This window comes from Grammomys surdaster, unplaced genomic scaffold (genome assembly GCF_004785775.1).
Source record: "Grammomys surdaster isolate TR1022 unplaced genomic scaffold, NIH_TR_1.0 125756, whole genome shotgun sequence".
Lineage (NCBI taxonomy): Eukaryota > Metazoa > Chordata > Mammalia > Rodentia > Muridae > Grammomys > Grammomys surdaster.
Genome location: NW_021620588.1, coordinates 1,412,677 through 1,421,282, shown reverse-complemented (window position 1 = coordinate 1,421,282; position 8,606 = coordinate 1,412,677). Strand labels below are relative to the sequence as shown.

General features: G+C 44.7%; 1 protein-coding gene across 4 annotated transcripts in view; it reads left to right on the top strand.

The window, feature by feature from the left end:
* The first annotated feature begins 1,780 nt into the window (after window positions 1-1,780).
* Window positions 1,781-8,606, top strand: part of Setd5 (SET domain containing 5) — a 77,804-nt gene continuing 70,978 nt past the window's right edge. For 3 of the 4 annotated variants that reach the window (XM_028788607.1, XM_028788605.1, XM_028788608.1), the window contains exon 1: window positions 1,976-2,054. The gene's annotated coding sequence lies outside the window, so the exon portion shown is untranslated. Of the gene's footprint in view, window positions 2,055-8,606 lie in introns of all 4 variants that reach the window. The other variant, XM_028788606.1, reaches the window with a different exon arrangement.

Sequence of the window (8,606 nt, the reverse complement as noted above, 5' to 3'; positions counted from 1 at the left end):
TTTTAAATGCTTAAAATTTTGCTTATATATTCTAATTTGCGACACTGTAATTTCATGCTGAAGCAAGGAACTCAAGTGGGAGAGTATAAAACTCGGGTGAGCATGTCTTTAATCTACCTCGGTGGAAAATACTCCAAGGCGGATCACAAGCTTTAATAACCTGTAGTTTTGCTGCATAAAAACCCAGGTGACTTGCCTAGTCTCCCATTTTCCTTATTTGCCCCTATTACAATACTTCCCGACAAAACGGAAAATCTGTGGGAAGTCTTGCCCCTTCAATTTTACACCTGTTCAATTGCCCTGCAGGACAACGCCCACACACCAGGTTAGCCTTTAAGCCTGGCCACAAGACTCCCGCCCATCTTCCAGAAAGACTCGAATTGCAGATCACGAGGGAAGAGGGGGAAGGGATTCTTTCAGGCCCAGGGCGGTTCTCAGAAGACAGCAGGCAGCAGAGAACTCCCAGAAAGGTATTGCAACACTCCCCTCCCCCTTCGGAGAAGGGTGCGGCCTTCTCTCCGCCTACTCCATTGAAGCTCCCTTATTGATAACAACTCAGACAGACTTTGGAGAGCAAGTGCTTCCTGCCTCCAAAACAACCCGACTGATCCCCCACTCCTAATTCCACTCCCCGGAGTGCGCGATGTGGGTCTGGCACAGTACGCCCCTCTCTGGGCTACAACTCAAGGAGGAATCGCGTTTGCACCCGCCCCGCCGCCGCACAGACCGACTGCCTTCCCCGCCCCCAGCGCGCGCTTCCTGCCACGTTGCGCAGGGGCGCGGAGCCAGACTATGCGGCGCGGGGCCTGGGGGAGGGCCGGAACCTGTGAGCGCCTCCCTGCCGCCCCCGCCAGCCAGCGTATGGACTGAACTTGCATGAATGTAGGCCAATTGCAAAGGCCAGTTTTCTGGGCCCCGAGAGCCAATCAGAGGACGAGGCCAGGCCGGCGGCGGGTAAACCGACTCCCCCAGAGGAAGGGGAGGGTGGGAGGCAGCTCGCGCGCGAGCCACTTTTGCTGACCCTCCCTCCCGTCCCCTCCCCTCCCCTCCCCTCCCCCGCCAGAGGCCGACCGCGCCCGCACGTCCAGCTCTCCTCACCCCACCTACCTCCCGCCCCACCCAGTGGGCACAGCGAGGCTGCCGGCGGCTGCGCACTCCGACCGCCGTTAACTGACAGGCGCCTCACTCCAACCAAAACACGCCATTTGTGTTTTCACACGCGGCGGGAGGAGAAGCAGCCAATCAACGATGAGACGTCGACCGGAAGCGCTCCTCCGCCCCCCGTGGGAGCCATGGCCGCGTCCGGTGGAGACTTTTCCGATCCCTTCTCCCTCCCCCTCCGGTTGCTGCAGGGCGGACCGCATTCCTGACCACCACCTGCTTGCCCCTTTCAGCGTAACGAATCGTACCCAGCTTTCCCACAAAGCGGTTCCACCGTGCTCGGAGGGCCTACCGCGGCCGCCCCTCCCCGCAAACGCACCGAGCAACCCTCCCGCCAGAGTCCCGATCCCCTACCTAGCCGAGGCTCTCTGAGGAGCCGGAGCCCCAGAGCACAGCCTCTTCTTTAGGCGGCCCCGGCAGCCTCCGCTGATTGGCGGCGAGCTGGCCAATAAGTGTGGGGCGGTGGGCGGAGAGGCCAATGGCGCGGCGGGAGGGGGCGTGTCCCGCGTGCCCCTGGCGCCGGCACTGGGAATCCCCGTGCGGTCAGTGGCGTTTCCGCTCGGGCAGCGGGCTGAGTGAGCTGCCGCTGCTGCCGCCGCTGCCGCCGCCGGGGGAGGGGCGGCCGCCGCCCGCCTGCGCTCAGAGACTCACGCAGCCCTAGTCCCGCCAGTCCGCCAACACAGTAGTGCCGGCCCCCTCCGCCCCTGGCCCTCCCCCTCCCCGCCTTGGGCTCGCTCCGCCTTTTCTGCCCCCCACCCCCACCTCACGGGTACGGGCCATTCCCGGCCAGGAAACGCCGTGGCGCCGCGTTGGGCCTAACTCGAGTCTCGCTGCCTCCCGGGAGTGCCGTGCGCCGCAGCCCGGGCCCAGGCCCCGGCAGCGCCTGGGTCAAGGTAAGGGTCCAACAGAAAAGAGACACCGAGCCACACGACCGGGCCCCGGGGGAAGAAGGGTCACCTCACTCTCCCTGCGTTCCCTCTCCTCGGGGTCGTGGGCCTGGGCCTTCCCATGCTGGTAGCAGGAAGATGCTTGCCCTTTTCGTCTTTTCGGCTACCTTTACACACCATTGCATCCCTCTTGCCCAGAGAGAAAGGCTCCCCTTAATCTAGTCGACCCCACTACCTTTTTAAATGTCTTCCCTGGGTCAGGACTCTTCCCCTCCCCCTACTCTGGTCTCCCCTTTTTTCTTGGGTACTGCCTACTCCACGTTTATACCTCTTTCAGGAGAGGCCTCAATCCTGCTCTCAAAATACACATACTTTTTTTTCTGTCTCTGAGCCCCCACCTCCACCCCTGTTCTTGCGGCCTTCTGACAACTCTGATCGCTCGTGGGGGCCCAGTCCTCCCCTCCATAATCTTCCTGAGCGCCTCCCCTCTGGTTTTCCAGTTCCTATCTCAGATGGCTGCTGCTTTTCCCACACCAAAGATATTACCTTCGCCACCCCCACCTCACATTCTTGGATTCCCTGTGGCGTATGCCCCAGTATCCTTGATATCCCTGTTGAATTTGTAGGGTTCTGGCCTGGAATTGAGCCAAATTTTGTCGTTTTCCCTTCCTAGGGCGTGGAGAGCAATCTTTTAAGAACGACTTTAAAGAAGGGGGAGAAGGAATGTGCCCCTTACGAATCCTCTTCCCCTATGTGTGCAAGCCAAGATCCTAGGTGAATGGTGGTGGGCAGAAGCACTGGTTTTAGTAGGTGAATCGCTCTGAAGGAAAGTTTCAACTGCTGGGAAAGCCCCTTCTATGCTAATTTATTCTATAGGGCGCCTTTGCCTTTTTCATTCTTAGGAATTAGGGATCTTTCTCCTATATACTGATGCTGCAGCCCGCCCTGCTGGTCTGGGTCAGGGGTGCGTGTATGACCTGCATTTTCTGCTTTCTCATGTTACTTGTGTAACGTGTTCACCAGCAACTCATTTCTTGCCCAGAGCTCTGGGCTCTGGGTTTTGTCTATACCTGAATTCCTTTTGCCAATTGTTCTTGTGCTCAGAATACTTAAAAAGATTCAGGTTCTCTCATTACCTCCAAACCTTGACTAAATTGTTTTTAGATGACATATTTGTAACCAAGGTCATGTTTATATTACTTCCTTGGGTATATGTTAAATACCTATACTTTTGATTGGGGAGGATTCAGATGGAGGAGGTTCCAGGAGGAGGTTTGTGTGCAGCATATTGAGAGGAAAGTGTTTTGATGATTAATTTTATATTAATAATGGTTTAGATCGCTAAGAGGAAAGCTATAAGAGGTAATTTTAGATGTGTGCAATCTGACCTAGGACTAAAGCAGAGAATACTGACATAGAGATTTCTGAGCTTGGAGGACACAGGAATTTCTTTTCCTTGGATTTCTTCCAGTTTTCTCAGGAGGATCATTAGTTCTCTGGCCAAAATTTGTGGCCTGTTATGGGATTAGAGGCTTTAAGGTTATTCAGATTGTCATGTGTAGAATATTGAATTATGTTCTTTGGTAGGACACGACCCAAGGCTCTAGTTCCTAACAGTAAATTTAAATTTGATTGCTGAATGTTTGGAAAATTGGCTTTTTAAAAACTAAAATTTAATGCTTACTCCCAAATTGCTGGTTTAATTAAAAGGAATATTTGGAAGTTGGTCTATGTTGATTTTCTAATCAAAGATCTCAATTTAAAACAGTGACCTTAGGAGTGTTTCTTTCTAAAAGCATAATTCCAACCCTTCCAGCATGGAGCACTTGTCCAAAAAAAAAAAGTGTGTTAAGAAGTGGGGGTGGGGTAAAGAAAAGGTTGCTCCTGTGTTGGATCACAGGAGTGAGTATACAAGGCGGCAGCAGCTGCTGGCTCTGGAGCTCTGGTTGCTACGTGAGAAGCTTGAGTAGTGCTGGCTGCTGTCTCCAGGGAAGGACAGCAGTGCAGCGTCCATTAATGCTGTTGGCTGCAGGGAACTGCACTTAGTGATGGCTGCTCAGGACTGGAGAGAAATGTTGCTTGCTTTCCTGGGAAATTGCACTGCTGAGCTGGTTTGCTTTTTGCTAGTGAAGAGACCAGAATTGGCAATTCATAACTATCCATTTATGGATATCAGTGTCTGAAAACTGGATCAAAGTTAAAGACTTGGATTTTTTGTTTGGGAAGGGGTTGGCAGCTTTTTGTTACTATCTGAGGTTTTACCCTTCGTGGGACTTAAAGTTCATTAGTGTTTTGATCTTTTTTAACCTCTTAAAAGACTAAAATAGTAAAGATTTTTCTGAGAACAAGAGTAGGGTGAGGAGGATCTTTGTTTTGTTTTTCCAATGCAACTGACATGTTTTCCTCCATCTTTTAATTGCTTGAGTCATTTCAGGTTTGTATTTGTCTCTCCATGTTAGGCCATATTTGCCTTCATGAATAGATGTTCTGCTAAACATCTTACTATAATTGGATGCCTAAACTAAGAAGAGCTGCTTTTGGATTAATGCTGTTTTGTTACTAATTTCTAAATCTGTAGACCTCTCCAGATTAGATATACTTACTGATATTTGACCTATAAATTGGATTAATCATGTATGTGCTGGATTATGGACTTTCCACCGAACAAAGATGTGTTTTGGCAGTAATCCATCAGAAACACAGAAAGAATATTCAGAAATTGAATTTAGTTCAAGATACTAAGAAGACAGCAAGAGTTTGTTCTAAGTTTTGATTACCACCACCTCCATGCCCACTCTACCCCTAACCAAACAACCAGGGTGATCTTTGATTAAGCCTTTTTTTTAAGTAGTTTGTCTGGCAAGGAATATTTGAAGCTGGACTATCACCCAGGCATGTACAACACAAAATTGTAGAGGTTTTTTTTTCCTCCCTAAGATTATTGCAACCAATACCTTTTCAGGATTCTGTTTGTTCAGTTTTGTATAAATGTATTTAGATCCCATAAACATCTATAATTTGTAGTAATGGCTCTAGCATTTGTAGCAAAAACAAAGAAACAGTGGAGAGTATTTTGCATTCACAAATGTCGTTCATATTGTTTTTCCAGTGCTAAAAGCAAGTCCATAAAACAGAACTCTCTTAATGATTGTTTTAGATGGTTGTAATAATATTTTTGTTACGTAGATAAGGTGCTGTTATCCCATAGGTATGATTTCACTCATACTGACTGATAATATTACAGTTCAAGGTATTTACAGTTAAGGTGCAAGTGTTTTGAGCTTAATTATAATATGCAGGTTTCCTTAGAAAATAATGACTACCACTTTTATTTCCTGTTTTTTTGGAACTGATTGTGGTGTTACAGTAATATCTGGAAGATCAAGAGGCTTTTCTTAGAAGGATTACTTGAACTGGCACATTTAAAAATGCCTACATCTTTTGATACTGCTTAGTATCTAGGAGCCTGCGTACTTTCTGAAATTATTCTGACCCTTTTGACGAAGGTGAAACTTTGAAACAAAAGGCAATAGCAGTCAGTAATTAGTCAGTATATATATCTAAGAAATTAGATCATAAGTAAAATAAAATTTTATTACAACTTTTGGCTAAACTCGAGTGATTTGTCAGTTTAATTTGAAATTAGGAGGTCTGGCTAGTGGTGAACTTAGACTGGAAAATATGTGTGTAATAGTTCAACTGGTAGTCATTTATAATTTGATTTAAAGTGTCCTTTCAGGCAGACTTAGAAGAGTAATACATCTATGAGATAGATTGGTAGTATTCTGGACCCCAGAGATTCTAACACATCAAGTAAATTGCATGACCTTCACTTGGTATTGTGATTGGTTTCTCTAGTGGCTGGAATTCAGAGAAGTTGCAAAAGGTAGAGGGAAATACCCTTTCTTTCATACGTACTTTGTTAAATCATGTAACCTTAGTGAAATTATACTGTTTTATGTTAAGTTATAAACTGGGTGGAGATGCCAGTAACCCTGAGAGTTGATTCTGTTAGAAAGCATCCCTTAGATGAGCTTGAACTCAGTACTTGAAGAAGGGAGCTGTGAGGTACACTAAAGAGACAGGGAAACTAAACTAAGTACAGTCTGTATGTTTTTCTTATGAGTAAGGGTTATCAAACCCCTTACTTCCCTTACTGTTTCCAGTTATTTATTTATTTATTTATTTATTTATTTGCAGAGCATCTAGGGAAATGCCTGAATATAAATTTCCATAAAGTATCTTTGATGTCAAGAAAGTAAATTTTTTTTTTTAGCTCTTTTGAATCCTTGATATTTTCAAAACCCTAAGAGAGTATTGGTCAGTTTTGTTTGGTGTGTGTATATGTGTGTGTGTGCCTGCGTGTGTGTGTGTGTGTGTGTGTTTTACTTCCATGTCTGTTCTGTCTTATGGTGTGAGGCTTCCCAGAGTTTTCATGGCACATTGAAGTGATAATCATACATATATACACCCAGAGATGAGGAAACCTTTTAGCCTTCATGTTAGGAATTACAATATAAAACAGCAACAACAAAAATATTAGTGGCCATAAGAATTCTGGCTAGGGTTATCAAGTTTTTGATTTGTGCTACGGAATCAACGAGAAATGCCAGTTGCTTGCTGCTCTATTTGAGAGCTAGGTGGAAGTATGGGAGGAGCCACAGACCTCTGCAGCAGGATTTGGTGTGAGTAGAAAAGGAAGATTTTTGTTTGAAATCGCCAGCTGCTTATGTCAGACTGACTCCCTTATTATGCCTCCAGTAGGCCTGTCAATATGGCCAAACAGCTAGATAAGTGCGGGGCAGGACAAAGGGCTCTTTGCACAGCAGGGAAGCAGTGTTGGTGGGGGAGGGGCCGGAGGTAGGAAAAGCAAGAGAAGATATTTTTTTCCCCCAGGAGATGATTCACTTTGGTTTACAATTAAAGAAACTGTTTTTAGGTTCTCACTTTAGCCTTGAATTTATGCCAAGCATATACTTTTAAACCCAAATTTCATACATACTAGAAATCTGAAAGGACCTATCTACCGAGGTGAAAAGGGAGACACTAAAGCTTTGTATGAATTAAAGTGAGTTCCATGCTCCCTGTCCGTCTAAGTGTAAGTTGCCTCCTTAGTGGACCAGGTCTAGAGCATCTGCTAGCCAGATTTTACCAAAAATTAGAATGAACCATTCTGTGTGAATTAAATTTGTATTTCAATATATGCAGTATGTTTAGTTGGGTTTATATTTGACAAGGTGTACTGTTTTCCTTTGTGCAATAATTGCATATTGTAACTTTGGTTTTATTTTAGTAAGGGGAAAAGCACAGTCCAACATTTACATGTTTGATCATTATCATGGAAAATGTGTACTGAAAAAAGTTTTTTTTTTTTTTTTTTTTTTTAATAACAGGGCCTTTTAGCTCACATTTCTATGTTCTGTACTCAGGAAGCTGAATTAAGAGACTGAGCCAAACAAAGATTGATGCCAGCCAAGCTATAGAGTTAAACTCTTGTATCAAAAAACAAACAGAAAACCCCCCAAACTACACACACACACACACACACACACACACACACACAAACACAAAAGAGAGCTACCTTATTGTTTCAGTCTTCCTTCTACTTCCTGCAGAATCTGATGAATCTGATCTGCTCTGGAGATTACTACTTGTCCCCATCTTTTAGTTTAGGCTTAATCCTATTAGTTTGTGCTTAGCTCTCAGCAAAAGGTGATTTCATCTAGCTCATTACTTAATGAAAATTATGATGTTATATCTCTTATAGGCAAAACCATGAGCAATACTGCCAAAATTAGGTTCCTGTTGAAGGTGTCATTAAAATGTTAAAGAGTCAGTCCTGAATCATTCAGCTACTTTTAAATGTCAAATGTTACATATATGCTAGTTCTTTTTTAAAATTACATTTACAAATTAGACAGTAGTTATTTAGATTACAAAAGATTCTTCCTTATAAAGTACTATATGACAGCTCATTTCCACAAATGGTTTGTTTTAAGAGAATTAATTTTTAGAAATCCTTGAACTGTTTTTCTAAGCGCACATCTGTTGCCTGAGTGAGATAGAGAACTGGAATGCTGATTTCTTTTTACGGATTAGCAAAGAAGACATTGTTGTAAACTAACATAACCAGAATGCTGTATGTAACATACATTGATCAAGTTTTTTTTTGTTGTTGTTTTGTTGTTTCATTTCTCCCTTTTGTAAAAAGAAATACAGCATGTTGCCCATTAACATTTTATTTTAAGTATGGTAATCTTGGCGATTACGATACACAGAATATTTTGATCTGGAAAAAAAAATGAAGAGACTGGTAGAAGGCTCAGTTGGTCAGGTATTTGTAAAAAGAGTACTTGAGTTCAGTCTCCCAAACCCACGTAAAATTTGATGTGTGATGAGTGATGGATGTTTTTGATCCCAGCCCTGGGCAAGCAGAGATGCCAGGTCTCTAGGTCAGCCTGGCCTACTTGGCCAGTTTAGGCCAGTAAGAGACCCTGTCAAAGTTGTAGGGAAAGAATGCCTACAAAATGAAATGAAGTTGTCCTCTGACCTGAATAT